This window comes from Ictidomys tridecemlineatus, chromosome 6, assembly GCF_052094955.1.
Source record: "Ictidomys tridecemlineatus isolate mIctTri1 chromosome 6, mIctTri1.hap1, whole genome shotgun sequence".
Classification (NCBI taxonomy): domain Eukaryota; kingdom Metazoa; phylum Chordata; class Mammalia; order Rodentia; family Sciuridae; genus Ictidomys; species Ictidomys tridecemlineatus.
In genome coordinates this window covers 52,766,744-52,786,017 of record NC_135482.1, presented here as the reverse complement: position 1 = coordinate 52,786,017, position 19,274 = coordinate 52,766,744, and the positions used below count along the sequence as shown (strand labels likewise).

The following is a 19,274-nucleotide window of genomic DNA, read 5'->3' as shown; positions in this document are numbered from 1 at the left end:
CAGACTTGAAGAATGAGACAGAATCACAAATCCTAGAAGCCTACAGGACGCCGAATGTGCAAAATCATAAGAGATCCACACCTAGACACATTATAATGAAGATGTCCAACATACAGAATAAGGAGAGAATTTTAAAAGCTGCAAGAGAAAGAAAGCAGATTACATTTAGGGGCAAACCAATCAGGATAACAGCTGATCTCTCAACACAGACCCTGAAAGCTAGAAGATCCTGGAATAACATATTTCAAACACTGAAAGAAAATGGGTTCCAACCAAGAATCGTGTATCCGGCGAAATTAAGCTTCAGGATAGAAGATGAAATTAAAACCTTCCATGATAAACAAAAGTTAAAAGAATTCGCAGCTAGAAAACCATCTCTTCAAAAAATCCTTGGCAAAACATTACAGGAAGAGGAAATGGAAAATAACACTGAAAACCAACAATGGGAGATAGGACAGTAAAGGGGGAAAAATAGTCAAAGAGGATAACAAATCAGGTTTAGAAACATCAATAAACAAATATGGCTAGAAGAACAAATCATATCTCAATAATAACCCTAAATGTTAATGGCTTAAATTCACCAATTAAGAGACACAGGCTGGTAGAATGGATCACAAAAGAAGACCCAACAATATGCTGCCTACAGGAGACGCATCTGATAGAAAAAGATATTCATAGACTGAAGGTGAAAGGTTGGGAAAAATCATACCACTCATATGGAATGCGGAAACAAGCAGGAGTGTCCATACTCATATCTAATAAAATAGATTTCAAACCAAAGTTAATCAAAAGGGATAAAGAAGGACACTTCATACTGCTCAAGGGAACCATACACCAACAAGACATAACAATCATAAATATATATGCCCCAAATAATGGTGCGGCTGTGTTTATCAAGCAAACTCTCCTCAAGTTCAAGAGTCTAATAGACCACCATACAATAATCATGGGAGACTTCAACACACCTCTCTCACCACTGGACAGATCTTACAAACAAAAGTTAAATAAAGAAACTATAGAACTCAATAACACAATTAACAACCTAGACCTAATTGACATATATAGACTATACCACCCCAAATCAAGTAGTTACACTTTTTTCTCAGCAGCACATGGAACCTTCTCAAAAATAGACCATATATTATGTCACAGGGCAACTCTTAGACAATATAAAGGGGTAGAGATAATACCATGCATCTTATCTGATCATAATGGAATAAAACTGAAAATCAACGATAAAAGAATGAAGGAAAAATCAAGCATCACTTGGAGAATGAACAATAGGTTGCTGAATGATCAATGGGTTTTAGAAGACATCAAGGAGGAAATTAAAAAATTCCTAGAGTTAAATGAAAACACAGACACAACATATCGGAATCTATGGGACACATTGAAAGCAGTTCTAAGAGGAAAATTCATTGCTTGGAGTTCATTCCTCAAAAAAAGAAAAAACCAACAAATAAATGATCTCATACTTCATCTCAAAATCCTAGAAAAAGAAGAGCAAAACAACAGCAAAAGAAGTAGAAGGCAAGAAATAATTAAAATCAGAGCTGAAATAAATGAAATTGAAACAAAAGAAACAATTGAAAAAATTGACAGGACTAAAAGTTGGTTCTTTGAAAAAATAAATAAAATTGACAGACCCTTAGCCATGCTAACGAAGAGAAGAAGAGAGAGAACTCAAATTACTAACATACGGGATGAAAAAGGTAATATCACAACAGACACTTCAGAAATACAGAAGATAATCAGAAATTATTTTGAATCCTTATACTCCAATAAAATAGAAGATAGTGAAGGCATAGATAAATTCCTTAAGTCTTATGACCTGCCCAGATTGAGTCAGGAGGATATAGACAACCTAAACAGACCAATAACAATAGAGGAAATAGAAGAAACCATCAAAAGATTACCAACTAAGAAAAGCCCAGGACCGGATGGGTATACAGCAGAGTTTTACAAAACCTTTAAAGAGGAACTAACACCAATACTTTTCAAGCTATTTCAGGAAATAGAAAAAGAGGGAGAACTTCCAAATTCATTCTACGAGGCCAACATCACCCTGATTCCGAAACCAGACAAAGACACTTCAAAGAAAGAAAACTACAGACCAATATCTCTAATGAACCTTGACGCAAAAATCCTCAATAAAATTCTGGCGAATCGGATTCAAATACATATCAAAAAAATTATACATCATGATCAAGTAGGATTCATCCCTGGGATGCAAGGCTGGTTCAATATACGGAAATCAATAAATGTTATTCACCACATCAATAGACTTAAAAATAAGAACCATATGATCATCTCGATAGATGCAGAAAAAGCATTCGACAAAGTACAGCATCCCTTTATGTTCAAAACTCTAGAAAAATTAGGGATAACTGGAACATACCTCAACATTGTAAAAGCAATCTACGATAAGCCACAGGCCAGCATCATTCTGAATGGAGAAAAATTGAAGGCATTCCCTCTAAGATCTGGTACAAGACAGGGATGCCCTCTCTCACCACTTCTGTTCAACATAGTCCTCGAAACACTGGCCAGAGCAATTAGACAGACAAAAGAAATTAAAGGCATAAAAATAGGAAAAGAAGAACTTAAATTATCACTATTTGCAGATGATATGATCCTATACCTAGCAGACCCAAAAGGGTCTACAAAGAAGCTATTAGAGCTAATAAATGAATTCAGCAAAGTGGCAGGATATAAGATCAACACGCATAAATCAAAGGCATTCCTGTATATCAGTGACAAATCCTCTGAAACGGAAATGAGGACAACTACTCCATTCACAATATCCCCCCAAAAAATAAAATACTTGGGAATCAACCTAACAAAAGAGGTGAAAGATTTATATAATGAAAATTATAGAACCCTAAAGAAAGATATAGAAGAAGACCTTAGAAGATGGAAAAATATACCCTGCTCATGGATAGGTAGAACTAACATCATCAAAATGGCGATATTACCAAAAGTTCTCTATAAGTTCAATGCAATGCCAATCAAAATCCCAATGGAATTTCTTGTAGAAATAGATAAAAGAATCATGAAATTCATATGGAATAATAAAAGACCCAGAATAGCAAAAACAATGCTAAGCAGGAAGAGTGAATCAGGCGGTATAGCGATACCAGACTTCAAACTATACTACAGAGCAATAGTAACAAAAACAGCATGGTACTGGTACCAAAACAGGCGGGTGGACCAATGGTACAGAATAGAGGACACAGAAACCAATCCACAAAACTACAACTATCTTATATTTGATAAAGGGGCTAAAAGCATGCAATGGAGGAAGGATAGCATCTTCAACAAATGGTGCTGGGAAAACTGGAAATCCATTTGCATCAAAATGAATCTGAACCCCTATCTCTCACCATGCACAAAAGTTAACTCAAAATGGATTAAGGAGCTTGATATTAAATCAGAGACATGGCATCTGATAGAAGAAAAAGTTGGTTATGATCTACATACTGTGGGATCGGGCCCCAAATTCCTCAATAGGACACCCATAGCGCAAGAGTTAACAACTAGAATCAACAAATGGGACTTACTCAAACTAAAAAGTTTTTTCTCAGCAAAAGAAACAATAAGAGAGATAAACAGGGAGCCTACATCCTGGGAACAAATCTTTAATCCACACACTTCAGATAGAGCCCTAATAACCAGAATATACAAAGAACTCAAAAAATTAGACAATAAGATAACAAATAACCCAATCAATAAATGGGCCAAGGACCTGAACAGACAGTTCTCAGAGGAGGACATACAATCAATCAATAAGTACATGAAAAAATGCTCACCATCGCTAGCAGTTAGAGAAATGCAAATCAAAACTACCCTAAGATACCACCTCACTCCAGTAAGATTGGCAGCCATTAGGAAGTCAAACAACAATAAGTGCTGGAGAGGATGCGGGGAAAAGGGCACTCTTGTTCATTGCTGGTGGGACTGCAAATTGGTGCAGCCAATTTGGAAAGCAGTATGGAGATTTCTTGGAAAGCTGGGAATGGAACCACCATTTGACCCAGCTATTCCCCTTCTCGGTCTATTCCCTAAAGACCTAATAAGAGCATGTTACAGAGACACTGCTACAACGATGTTCATAGCAGCACAATTCACTATAGCAAGATTATGGAATCAGCCTAGATGCCCTTCAATAGATGAATGGATAAAAAAAATGTGGCATTTATACACAATGGAGTATTACTCTGCATTAAGGAACGACAAAATCATAGAATTTGGAGGGAAATGGATGGCATTAGAGCAGATTATGCTAAGTGAAGCTAGTCAATCGTTAAAAAACAAATACCAAATGACCCCTTTGATATAAGGGGAGTAAACAAGGACAGGGTAAGGACGAAGAGCTTGAGAAGAAGATTTACATTAAACAGGGATGAGAAAAGGGGAGGGGAGGGGAGGGGAGGGGAGGGGGGATAGTAGAGAATAGGACAGACAGCAGAATACATCAGACACTAGAAAGGCAATATGTCAATCAATGGAAGGGTAACTGATGTGAAACAGCAATCTGTATACGGGGTAAAGTTGGGAGTTCATAACCCACTTGAATCAAACTGTGAAAGATGATGTATTAAGAACTGTGTAATGTTTTGAACGACCAACAATAAAAAAAAAAAAAAAAAAAAGAATTACTCTATCCATGACCTTAAAAATACATTATCAATTTAAAGACCAACAAAGAGTGTACATGAGGACTATAATTCATGTAATTACTTTCATGACAATTTTTGCCATTTACTTACCATTAATTTATGTTTATGCTTTTAATACTTTAATATACATATCCTTAAACCTTCTTTTTCTATTAGAATGTTAAAACTTTTTATTAACACATTTCTTAATTAAAGATACTAATAACTTTTGGTTTTGTTTTTTTATAATTTTTCATTCATTTTAGATATGGGGTATAGAATGTTTTGCACTTATGTATATAGAATATTATGGCAGGGGCCTTTTCTTTCATTTCTCTTTAAAATTTAGACGGATGTATTAATTTCTTTGTGATTTTTTTCTATTTGTTAAACATATTGAAACTTATTACATACATATTTATAACTGTTTTTACAATTTCATGTTTTTGTCTACAACTGTTTAATACATCTGAATTTTGTTGTTGTTGTTTTGTGTGTAACATAATGATGGTATTTTCAGAAATACAGGATGTTTCACAGAGATAGAATCAATAAAATATATAGAGACCAAAAGATAGAGAAACAGAAGCAGCGAGAAAGACAGTGGTGGAGAAACAGAAGGACTGACACAGAGGGAGAGATACGGGGAATTTATTCTAAGGAACTGGTTTGAGGAATCGTGGAGGCTGCCAAGTCTGAAATTTGTAGAAGTGACTGGAGATTCAGGAAAGCACCAATGTTGTTATCTTGAGTCTGAAATCTACAAGGCAGGTCAGCAAACTAGAAACTCAGCAAAGTTTCTATGTTGTGATATTGAGACAGAACTGATTCTGGTGTGGGAAACCAGTCTTTGTTTCCTAAAGCCTTCAAATGATTATTAAATAGTCATCGGTTTTACTTAAAGTCAACAGATTGGCAGTGTTAATTACATCCACAAATCAAATGTCTTTACAGTCACAGAGAGGCTAGTGTTTGACCAAATAACTGGACTCTAAACTCTAGCCAACTGATAAATGTGTCTATATTGAGGTAATTTCATATTTCTCAGCTATTTCCATATACTCTCTTATAATCTTTTTTGTGTTACTTATTATGTAATTCCTTTGTGTTCTAGTATTTATTTCATATCTTTGTTCTATTCCACTTATATGTTGGTATTCTGTAACATGGATATAATTATTACTTGTTCATTCTTTGTAACCCATTTGAGTACCTGAAAAGTCAAGATCCTGTGATTATTCACTTGTTAGTAAAAAAGTGACTTAATTACCTTCAGTGTTTCCCATTTTACTTAGAATAAATCCAAAGTCATTTCAATGAACCATAATGCCCTGAAAGATTGTGACCCTCCACTGTCATTTTTTTTTTTTATACAAGGGATTGAACCCAGGGGCACTTAACAACTGATTCACATCACCAGTACTTTTTATTTTTTTAAACTTTTATAATGATTTAAAATGAAATATAAAATGAGAGTTTCTCCAGAAAAAAAAAAGATTTTCATGAAAATTTTCTTACCTCATGGTTTATGCTTTAAGAGTACATTTTACAAAAATCAGTAACCAGGCTTTTTTTATGTTTACATTGAAATGACATGGTAAGCATAAAGGAACAACTTTCTTTTATGTAGTAGCAAAAAGAGTCAACAATCCTTTCAAGAAAGAAACTATTTCATTTCCTCCCAGCTTGGATTCACCATAAACACAATCCACAAATGATATTGGAACCTCACCAATAGTATAATTCATCTGTCTTGCCCAAACAATCATCATCATCTGGAAGACATAGCCCTTAAAAACACATTTTTCTATTAAATTCTATAGAACTTCCTTTCAATATAATCTGACTATTTTTCTTTAAAATCCCAGCCATATACACCACCATTTCCTTTGTAGCAAGTTCCAGAGACAATATCAAAATTACTCTCTTTTTGCTTCCTAGTGAATTCAGGAATACATTTTGGATGGTGTGAGAGATCAGCATCCATAATAACTATATGGTTTCCTGTGGCATGTTCCATTCCATGAATATAGGCAGTTCCTAGTCCCAATTTTTTCTCCTGCGGTCTTAGAAGCTTTTCAGAATAACTGATAGCCACGTTTAGTCTCCAATTCCCTGTGATTTTTAATGCTGACATCACCCTTCCTCCATGAACTTAATCTTAACTTCACACTTGGATGACTTCATCTCATTCTCTACTGTTCCAATAACAAATTATGTTCCTAAAAAAAAGGTGAAGTTTTCCTCCTCCTTAACAGTTTTCCAATTACGTAGTCTTGTAAACTTTTTGCTTCATATCTGGCCCCTGATTTCATTGTTTAGCATTTTCCTCTGGCTGGAAACTAGTGAGCATGTCTTGTCCCCTTCTGAATTTGGCTTTGTACAAGCAGGTCACCGCAGACTGCCAAATCTCTAACAAAGTCTTCCTAGAATTCAAGCAGGACGGATTTCTTTTCTTTTTGACAACATGCAAAGGTCTGGCATGTGTGAAGCACTGGGTTCGATTCCCAGCACCACATATAAATAAATAAAATAAAGGTCTATCAACAAAATTTTGACTGGTCCATAGATCTTTTCCAACGGCTCAGCGACATCCTTTGTTCCATCTGGCTTCCGTTATCTATGATTATAATTTCATAGTTGATTCCACTCTCAGAGAAACTCTTCACCAGCAGCCACACGATGAATGGCAGGTTCTCGCACTCGTTGTAGGTGGGTAAGAGCACTGAGTACTTGTCCTGGTGTCAGGAGCGCCCCTCTGGCTCCTGCAGAGAGCTGGCAGGACTCCGACGTGACTCCCCCTTTTTATTTTTTATACAGGGTCTTGCTAAGTTTCTTAGGGCCTTGCTAAGTTGCTGGGATTGGCTTTGAATTTATGATTCTCCTGCTTCAGCTTCCAAAGTCACTGGGATTTTGGTGCGCCACCTAAATTGTCTTTCTGACTTCAAAAGCTAATTCACTGTGGTCCACCCACAATGTGACCCATGCCATGCACACTTCCACTTCACTCTTTCACTTTTTTCTTTCCTTCCCTAATTATCCTCATGACTGGCTCTAATTTCATTCCAGTCTTGACACAAATGCACTTTCATTACATAAGATCTTCCTGGCCACCTTCCAATAAAAACATTATTGTCTTCTGCCAGAGAGTTTCCTGTTAGCTCCCATCCCCACTTTCACCTTCACACTTTTCTCTATATAACCAAAGCTGGGTATTTCCAAACTATATTTCTCATACTACATTGCCAGCTAGATTCCCGACTATGTCTTCCACAAGGATACATTAACGCCCCTTTAGAAGGTGGGAAGAAGGCAAAACCATTCTTCTTGTGATGGCACCTCCAGTGGCAGTAGGCTCAGCAACATCAATGCTGACTGCTCATTAACAGCAGACAGACTCAAATAGCCTGCAGCTCTGTGATTTCAGCAATGTTGGTGACAGAAGCTTCAGAGCACTAGCATGCAGTGGCTGGCAGTTCCAGCAATTACAGAAGCAATGCAATGATGCTGTTTTCCAGCATCTTCTTTAATGAGTGTGGATTACTGTTTCTCTTTCAAGGACAAGGGCAGGTGCCTTTCTAAAGTAGCCTTCTCTTCCCATTTTGTATCTTCATTCCATGGCAATAGTAGTTGTTCCTTCTTCTCTATTGAATATGCCTTGCTTCCTTTTGTACTCTAGCCCAGTACTGGGGGGTGCATCCTGATCCCAGACTAAGATATTTATTCTTCACACTTTGGGTCTTGCAGATTTTCCCCAAACTTTGCATGTATTTCCTCTCTATTTGAAATATCAGAGGAGTAATTTATATTTTCCTGGCTAATATTAATCTCATATACTTCCTTTGTTTCTTTGTTCAAAAGAGGATGGCTAACTGACTTTCAAATGTATTCTTAGTACAATAGCCCCACCCCCATCCATGGTTTTGCTTTCTGCAATTTCAGTTGTTCACCATCAGCATCAATCTAAAAGTTCAACTAGAATATTGCAGAAAACAAAAATCCCTACATTTTAAAATGTGTTTTTTTTTTCTGGATGAAACATGATGAAACTTTAAGCCATTTCTGTTTTACCTTGACCAGAATATGAATCAACCCTTGGTCTAACATATCACAGTCTGTATGCTACCAAACCATTAGTCACATGGTGGTTTTCTTGATTACCCAATAAACTGTCAAGATATCACACTGCTTGTGCTCAAATAACACTCATTTTACTTTGTGGCATCATAACACAGGAGTAGTGATTATGGCGATTCACATTCACCAAAAAGAAGCTGTCAGGAGCATGCTATCATTTAGAACTGGAATATCCTCCAAAAGTCCATACATTGATGACTTGGTTGCCAATGCAGCAGTTTCAGAGGCCCATCTTTGGGGAAGTGACTGGATCATGACAGCTCTGTCTCATTAGTGTATTAATCCATTCATAGCTGAATGGACTACTGGGAGGCTGTGGAAAATGTAGTTAAGTGGGGCATGCCCTGGAAAGGTGTACCTTGTCCCCAGCCCCTTCACTTTCTCTATCATTTTCTATCTCACCTCCTTTCCTCTCTCTTCCCTGCCTTCCTTTCTGACTGACATGAGCCAAACAGTTTGCTTCCACCATGATGTTCTGTTCATCTTAAGCCCAGAGCACTGGAGGCAGACAACTATGAATTGAAATCTCTGAAACTGTGAGCCAAATTAAATCTTTTATCCTCTAAGTTATTTTTTTCTCAGGTATTTATTGTAGCAACAAAAGATGAGTAACATAGGTGTTTAAGTGTGAAGGTGGGAATAAAAAGAATATTTTGAGAGAAACAGATCAAAATTATGTAAGTTTATTGTAATCATTCTATTTATTATTAGTTGTTAATCTTTAACTCTGCCTAATTTATAGACTAAACTTCATCATAAGTGCATATGTACGAGAAAATCAGTATCTATGGAGTTTGATACTATCCTTGGTTTCAGGCATCCACCGGGGGTTTTGGACCATATCTCTCATGGAAGAGTGGAGAAAGCTATAAGAAAAGCTCCTGATTTCTAGCTGGAGACACGACCACTTAAGTACAAAGTATATTTCAAAGGCTGTTTTGTTTCATAGGCTGTTTATTCATGACAAATAGAATATAGTTGAAAATAATGTGCACAGCTTGCCCATCAACTTATCAAGGGGTATTCCATCTTCTTTTCTTTCTAGGAACTGGGAAATGGAAATGAGTGGCATCTTCTAGAAAATGGTAGAATTTCCTCACTATTCTAGATCTCCCCATTCTGGAATACTTAGTTTTAGAAAAATAAAATTTACCTTAATCAAGTCACTGAATTTTGTAGGTCCCTATTATGATACATAGAAAATGACATTAGCAATAAGATGATACTTAAATAACACCTTATATTAAATAACATCACAGTGGCAGTTATTTTGTGTTTAGATATTACAGTTTGTAAAATTAGTGATTTTTGTTATAACATAAAAAATTCCAAAATCTAGACCATGATCATCAATACCTTAAATGAGCAGGTTAACCAAACTAATGCAGATCTTTACTGAAACATCCATCTTGCAAGAAATCTGTTCTTGTAAACTGAATGAAAATGCAAAATCCTATTCACTAAAACTTCCTTAACCTATAATTCATATCAATACCAGAGATGATATTGCCAAATGCATGTGGTTCATTTGTTAATCATTTTCATCACCAAGATTAATAACTTTGCCTCGTTTTTTCTTTTTGTGACATGTACATCTTCAGATATGTTAATACATTCAGTCTTGCTAAAAATCTAGGTATTTGGGTATCCACTTTCTTAATAAGATATTTCTACATATTTTTATCTATTTACAATATATGCTTGTTGTTTTCAGTTTAACTCCTAGAGAGAAATTTTAATTCTCTTCTTTTGTAGTCTCTTCTCTTATAGTCTAATTAACAGGTATGCCAGTTTTCACTGTGGGTTTTATGGAAGTTCTTGGTCTGTACCTATCCTATATCAGCTATTGAAATATTAAAATGTGGTAATGGCATGCTTGTAGTAAGCATTTATGTTGGCTTCCTAGATGGTTCTGAGCCTTCTAAAATGCAGGAAATAATGATAATTTCATTCAGTTTTGATGTCCACTTTCAATGACTCTTTTTAAGCATTAAATTAAGTAAGCATGTACCTCTCTCCTGCTGATGCCAATGAAGAAATGAAACTTCATTGATGAAGTGAAATTGGAAGAGGGCAGGACACTCAGAATGACAAAAGTAGAGATTATTATACCTTTTCCCCAGCAAACTGACAATTTAAAGGACAAAAATTATAAAAAAAAAAAACAGAAACAAAAATTTCAGTCTATAGTAATCATCCTATGAATAAACAGCAAATAGGAAAACATTGATTCAAGAAAATATGCTTAATTTCAGTAGGAATAGGAAGAATCTCTGGCATTTTGAGCCACAACTCACTCCCTCCTCTATTTTAGAGAAAACACTCAGGAAATTCTATTGCAGGCAATCATGAAAAATGGAGGTAGCCTGTTCCCTAAGCTTCAACACTTGGGCCATGCTTTTACTCTGAGAACAGACAACCAGTATTTCTCATCTCTCTCATCCTATATCTTAGAAGTTGTTTTCCAGGTAGATAATATCACTAGGGCCTGGCTCTCCCCTCATATATGGTGGGCCCTAAATTTCTACCCCAGCTTATTCATAGAGTAGAAGATCTACTCTAGAAAGGACAAGATCAGAAAACCAAGGCCTGCCACCTCTACCATGACCACTAACAGACTCATAAAAGGTGTATCAACATCCCCAGTTTTAGTGTGAGAGTCTAAGGTGTATCAACCTCCTCAGTTTTAGAGTAAGAGTCTAAGGATTCTTCCCAAAGAAAAGGCAAACCATTTAAATGAAAAGTTCCACAGCTCTTTCTTATGGAAATGACATTTTTTAAGGGAAATTAGAGAAAACCTTGCATGGATGTTGCTAGAAGAAAACAAAGAAGGATTGCAGCTCCATGGTACAAAAACATCACAAAGCAGCTGGAAGCTAATAGGATAAAATAAGAGAAAAGATAGGAAAGAAGATCACACTTAAGATTGCAGTTAGCTCTTGGGGTTGAAAAGTCTGTGTACAAATGCTAGGCTAGAAGCTCTTAGGAACAACCAAGGCACGATATGGGTATATTCAAAAGTATTCTTCAAGCCTAAAACAAATTGGTAAGCAAAGGGTGGAACACTCACAGGGAGAATGGGGTCAGAAAGGTCTTCTGACCAAACACTAGCTGAACAATAGGCTACTCTGACATAGGGGACTCTTGTAAATTCAGGCTTAACATTGAAATCACACCCATCTCTTACACTCTTAAGACTAATTGCACACCAAAAGAGGCATCAGAGAGGGAAGCTCCAATTTCTTTGTTCTTGGTTAAAAGTAGTCCAAAAGTAAGTGAATTCCTTAAATTGTGATAGTGGTTTCATAACTAAACTGGTATCCAACTATAAAGTGTAAAAATCTGAAAATTAAACGTCGTAAACACAACCTGTGATCAATAAGTGCTTATGCTGAAATATGACTAAATTTTATATAACCAAGATAAAAAAATAAAATCAAAGGAAAAGAAGGGTAAATAGTACGGTACATCAGATGCTGCACAAGCCGCAAAGAAAAAGCAGAATTCACAAGATTAGTTCATCTCAATTTCTAAAAAAAAATAAATATATGACCAAGAAAAAAGCAATACTTAGAAGAGGGGATCTGTTTTCAAAGCTAATGGTAATTCTTATTAATAATAATGGCTAGGAATCACTATTACTGTTTAAGTACTAATAAAGACCATACTTGCATATTTATTTTTCTTTCACTTCTTCACTGCTATAAAAATAATTATACAAAACAATTTGTATATATGTATGTTTCTGTGTATATAGCACATAGAAACTTCATCATTAACTACTGGTTATTAACTAATAAATGACTAGCTGGTGATATACTAGTTAGAAATATGAAGTTGCTACTAGTATATTACCTAAAAAAATCCATTTTAACAAAATATATAAGACATTTAAACATAGAATTATAACCCAAATACTAGAACAACTATGAGCATTAGAAATAACCTTTGAAGAGTATCAGTGGGTAGAATTAGTAGAGGCATCAAAATGGCTACTATAAATATGTTTAAATAACTAAGGAATCTATGCACTAAGAATAAAGGAAAGATGATGGTAAGATCTCATTGAATAAAGACCACAATTAAAATGTCAGAATTCGTTAAAAGGACATTCTGGAGTTGAAAAATACAGTAACTGAAATGGAAAATACACTCAACAATGCATAGGAGGTGGTCAGAGAAAAGAACCAGGGAATCTGAAGATAAATCAATAAAGACAGTGAATCCAAAGAAGAAAGAAAACAGGTAATTAAAAAATACACAAATCCTCAGGGAAATATGGAACACATTAAATCCACTAACCAGAGCGTAATGAAGAAGGGAAAGAACAGAAAAAAATAAGATAACTAATTGAGACTGAAACTTTCAAATTTTAATTAAAAGCTATCTAAATATTCAAGGAGCTCAAAAATTTCAGGAAAAGTAAACATACGCACACACACACACAAAATCCACACCAAAACATATATAGTCAAAATTTTGACAGATGAAAAACAACCTGGGAGCAGTTAAAGAGAAAAATGATCCATCGTATATAAGGGAAAACACTTAAGATTAACTATTAACTTCTCACTGGAAAGAATGGAAACTGGGCAGTGAAAAGATATATTCAAAGTGCTGGAATATTAAAATAAACAAGGATCTTATACTGAGCAACTTAGCAACATAAATTAAGGTAAAATAAAATCAACCCAAGGTGGTAAAATTTGAGAACATTTATTAATTAAAAAAAAATCTTTCTTGTAAGAAATGCCAAAGGAAGTTATTTAAGTTGAAAGTAAGTGATATCACACCTGGTTACTTTTACCAGCTCTCTTTGTGATTTTGTGTGGTTTAAGCCATTGTGTGGTGTCACTTGCTTGTCAAGAAAAGAAAGAAAAATAAATATGCAAATATGTTCTTTTATTGACTGCTATAAAAAAATCGTATGAAATAATATGCCTCTAAGGCAGAACAATACCACATAGAAGTAATATATTTGACAGTATATCACAAAGGAGATAGAGGGGAGCAAAGCTATGTTGGTATCAAGAAGATAATGGGTGATAACTCACATTCATAGAAAGAAATGAGGAAAAGTAGAGAATTATTAAAAAGGCAAGTATAACCATCTCTACAATTACATGCTCTCTTAATGTCTCATCTATATAAGACATGAATATATAAAGTCATTAATTATCACAAAGTATATTGAGGGTTTTAACATATAAAGATATAATATATATAACAATAAAAGCAAAATAAGACAAAGAAAGAAGGTACATATGAGTAAAAGTTGTTTAATTTAATTGACTCCAAGTTAGTATTAAACTGAAAGAGAATTCGATAAAATTTAAGTCATATACTATAAGGCACAGAGTAAGTACTAAAACATAATTTGAACATATAATAAAAAATACTAAAATGCAAATGTAACATTAGAAAATGTCCACTAAGTTTAAAAAAAGAAAATAAATTAATAATAGAAGGACAAAATAATATATTATTTATAGAAAACAAAAATAAAGTGATAAATCTATATCTAACTGTAGTAATATTAAGTTTTAATAACTTAAATCCACTCAAAGGCAGAAATTTTTATAAATTAATTAAAACATAATGCAATAAGAAGAGACATATATGCAAAGATGCAAATAGCTTAAAAACCAAAAGATAGAAAAAGGTGTACCATGGAAGAGCTGGAGGTTCTATACTCTCAGACAAAAAAGACTTTCAAATTTAAAATATACTTCTGGAGATAACATCTTATAAAGATAACATAGTCAGTCCACCCATAAGTGGAATAAGATGGTGGGAGCCGGGTCATTATGAAAACCTGAATTTACCCCCACCCCATAGCTTGCCTTCTGCCCTTCCACCATGGGATGACGTAGCACATTGCCAAATGCCAATCCATAAATCTCTGACTTCTAAAGCTCAAGAACCATGAACCAATAAATTTCTGTTTATCATAAATTTCCCAATCTTTGGTTTCCTGTTATACACCAGAAAGTGGACTAAGACATGGTTGCTAACACAATAATGGTGAAAACCTGAAAGCTTTCCTCTTGAGACTGGAAATTAAAATAAGGATGCCTTCTTCTGCCACTTCTATTCAACATTGTACTAGAGACTCTAGAAATGGAACTATGAAAAAATAATTTAGAGTGCATACAAATTGGAAGGGAAAAAATTAGAACTATTTCTATTCAAAGATGAGGTGATATTTTATGTTATAAAATCTAATCACTAAACCAAATTAACCAGTTAAACAGTGCTGCAGGATACAAAATTGATTTATTAAAATAAGTTCAATATCTATACAATAGCAAAGAACATTTCAAAATTGACACTAAAAAAGCAATTTCATATACAATATCATTTTCTAAATTAAATGCATAGGTATAAACTTAATAGTTGAAACACTAAATAATCTAGATGTAGGAAAAGAAATGACATTTTCAAGGATAAGAAAATTTAGTAGAGACAGTGATACTACCCAAATTGATTCACAGGTTAAACACAATTGTTATGAAAATCTCAGCTGGCTTTAAAACAATAAATTATCAAGCTGATTTTAAAATTTATATGTCAATGCAAGAGACCCAGAAGAGTTAAAACAGTCTTTAAAAACAAGCACAAAGGCCAGACGTAGTGGCACAAGCCTGTAATCCCAGCAGCTCAGAACACGGAGGCAGGAGGATCTTGAGTTCAAAGCTAGCCTCAGCAAAAGTGAGGTGCTAAGCAACTCAGTGAGACCCTGTCTCTAAATAAAATACAAAATAGGTGTGGGGATATGGCTCAATGGTCAAGTGTCCCTGAGTTCAATCCCCCGTACCAAAAAAAAAAAAAAAAATCACAAAGACTAGTAGGAGGTCCTTCCATCACTAGATGAATACCCTTCAAGGGAATTGTAGGACCCTGGTGTGTTCCTGTCATGCTGTGACATCCTCATCTGAGACCCAAACCATTGGGACTGATTGATCCTGGACTTAAACCTTCAGAAATATGAACTAAGTATACCTTCACTCTTTATAAAAAGTTTAATTGCCTCCAATATTTTATTGCAGTAGTACAAAGGTAATACAATTGTAGGACTGTCTAAATATGCCAAGAAACACTGAGTTTTACTCTAAAATGTGAATTTTATGGCATGTAAATTTTTTTAAAAAAATTATTAGAAATTGGGCTAAGTTTTACTGAGATAACGATAGGCCAAATTATTTTGATTTCACTCTAAAGCTCATTTGTCTAAATGAATGACAAAGACAGAGTCAATATGTATAAATTCTGTGTCATTTTTTGAAATCATCATGAGTTACTCAAAATAGATTTTTTGTGCCCCTAAATTTTTTCTTTACCAGATATAGTTTTTGTACCCAGTTTTCCAAAAGATCTTAATGAAGTCCAAACAAATTACATACAAGATATTTTATTTTAATGCCTACTAAGCTTTCCTCTACATATTTCTTTTAATTGTGATAATTAAAATGTATTGTTTCTCTTGAACTATCTGTTATTTATATACATCTAATATAGCCCATTTTTGATGAATCCAAACTAAAAATCTTCTTCTCAGAAAAGGCAACAATAACTTGAAGAGAGCCTACAGAATGGGAGAAAATCTTTACCACATGCACCTCAAATAGAGCAGTAAACTCCAGGATATTCTCAAGAACTCAAAAAACTCAACACTAACAAAATAAATAACCTAATCAATAAATGGGCTGAAGAACTGACCAATACCTCACAGACGAAGCACAACAGATCAACAAACATATAAAATAGAGTTCATCATCTCTAGCAGTTAGAGAAACACAAATCAAAACTACCCTAAGGTTGCATCTCACTCCAGTCAGAATGGCAATTATCAAGAATACAAGCAACAAGTGTTGATGAGGATGTGGGGGAAAAGTTACACTCATCTGTTCCTGGTGGGACTACAAATTGCTACAACCACTATGGGAAGCAGTATGAGGATTTCTCAGAAAACTTGGAATTGAATAACCATAAATTTTACTTTTACCCTGACCACAAGTAACAAATAAATGAAGAATGGTGAATTTATTGGAAATGTATGCCTCTAGTCAACAAACAAGACATGTCACATTTAAATCCTTCAACTGTTTAATGGCTTCATATTATAGCATCCAATTCTTCATCTCTGATTTTATCTGTTCATTTTAAAATTCATTCATTCATTCATTCATTCATCCATATATTCATTTATTTTTCCAGGGTCTGGGTGTTGAATTTAGTGACTCACCCATCCTAGGCAAGGTCTGGGCTATTCTTGCAGCACGTCTGATTTTAGAACAAACATAATCATTAAACTTCACATGGTTATTACTAGGACTGCAAGACTGACATACAATCAGATATGCTAGCTGTAGTCCCTCAAGTCAGGGATCACTACACTTAAGTACCATTAAAATCTCTGCACAATTAAGAGAATGTTGATCATTATAGATTACAAAAAATAAAGTCTAAATTAGAAACAAATATAAAACCTCTTAAAACTCCTCAGCTCTAGTTAATATTAGCCTGAATTTTTCAATTATTATTGAAAAATTAATTTGACTCATGCTTTAATTTTCATTTGTTGCTTTTAACCTATCTTAGACTACAATATATTGCAGCTTTGGAACTCCAATACTTAGTGCCTTTATGGAAGGCACTAAGACATCAAGTCCCCTTCTACTCTCCATGAATTTGAAATGTTGAACTAAATCATAGATGATTCCTTATTTGAAAGGAGGAGTTAATATTTTGTGTGTATTCACAAATTCTTCATGTACAGTGAAGATATGAATTTGCAAAAAATATTTTGTGGCACTTAAATGCATAATATTTATGTAATATAAAAGGAATCTGCAAGTGAAAATATTATAAAATCTGAGTTTATTTAATGATTAGATTTTGTTGGCCAGATAGTTGACATTAGATATTGCCCAGAAAATCTAATATGGATGAACTATCATAATAGAGTGAAAGAACAATTATTTGCTTTATTGGTCCTTTTATTTTATTGGTCCTTTTACTCATTTTACAACTTTATGCATCATATGGTTCTTCATTCCTGACTTTATATTTGACAGAATTTCATTTTTATTTATAAGGTTCATATCTTATTTTGTTTTTGAAAAATTAATTTTATAATGTATATTTGAGGTTTACAATATGATGTTACAGGACACACATAGACCATAAAATGGTTACCATGATGAAGTACATTAACATACTTATCATTCCACATAGTTACATTTTTCTGTATAAGAAGAACTGGTTTACATAACAAAAATCTCATCTGCAATACAATTTTCAAACTAGCTAAATACATTCAAAGAATAATTTCATGTTATTTCATTATATAGCCAAGACTATGCCAATAAGAATAGTGAAAAATTTTAACATTTTGTTTCTGAAGCAACTTTGTCAAATCATTGGATCATGTAACCCAATGGAAATATAGAACAGAAAATTATAATATTAAAAAACAAAATACATACCTTATTAAGAAATGGTTCCTAGGACTCCTCAGTAATTCAAGACACTGATCAGTATTTAGGTGTTAAATCCTATAATTGATTGTAAACACCTATATGCTTTTCTGTATTAATAGTTTTTGCAAATGTTTCCTTGGACCAATTACATTAATGTTCTAAACTCAAATGCCAAATAACTGTACACATTTGAAATATTAATAAATTATTGTCTATTAATTTTTAAACAGTATCTGCATAATATGTTGATTTTCCCATCTGCTTACATAAAAATGTGAGGATGATCAGACATTGCAAAATAATTTTAGAACTATAAAGATTTAATAACTGAAACCATGTGAAAACACAAAATTTTCACATGAGCCAAAGCTCTAAAAAAAAAGACAAAAATTGCAATAAAATGAATCTTAAACTCTTTGGGAAAGGAATGGATTATTCTATTTTTTTGTGGGCTCTTGGGAGGAAGAACAATGTAATACATTAAATTATATATGCACATTAATCATTAAATGTGAACTATCCCTTAATTTAGTCTTTACCAAAAGTATGCATTTAGGAACAAAGCAGAGAATTTTAAATCATGAACTCATGACACCACCTATTCTAGAAATTTCTCTAAACATAACAATAAAATTTTAATCCAAATTTCCTCAATATTTACTTTTTCTCAGATTAGAGAAAATTTTTCAGAACAGCTGTACCAAAAAACTTATAAATTAATTACATGTTGTATTTTTAAAATTTATCTGCAAAACAAGTTTAAAAAGAAAAGTTAAAAAAATGTTATAATAATAAAAGAAAAATGGTAGGTGAAAATCCCTGTATATAAAAAGTGCTTATAAATCAGTTTTTATTTTTACTTGTTTTTTAATTATAAATCAGCATCCTTAAAAGCAGAGAAAACAATCAGCATTTTTTGGGGGGGGGTTATGCTAACTTCACTTAGCATAAAATTTTGAAATTTACATTTATTTTTAATGGATACATAAAAACAAAG

At 33.8% G+C, this 19,274-nt stretch overlaps 1 pseudogene; it reads right to left on the bottom strand.

Moving 5' to 3' along the window:
- Positions 1-6,257: 6,257 nt before the first annotated feature.
- LOC101965250 (dolichol-phosphate mannosyltransferase subunit 1-like) overlaps positions 6,258-19,274 on the bottom strand; it is an 85,617-nt pseudogene continuing 72,600 nt past the window's right edge.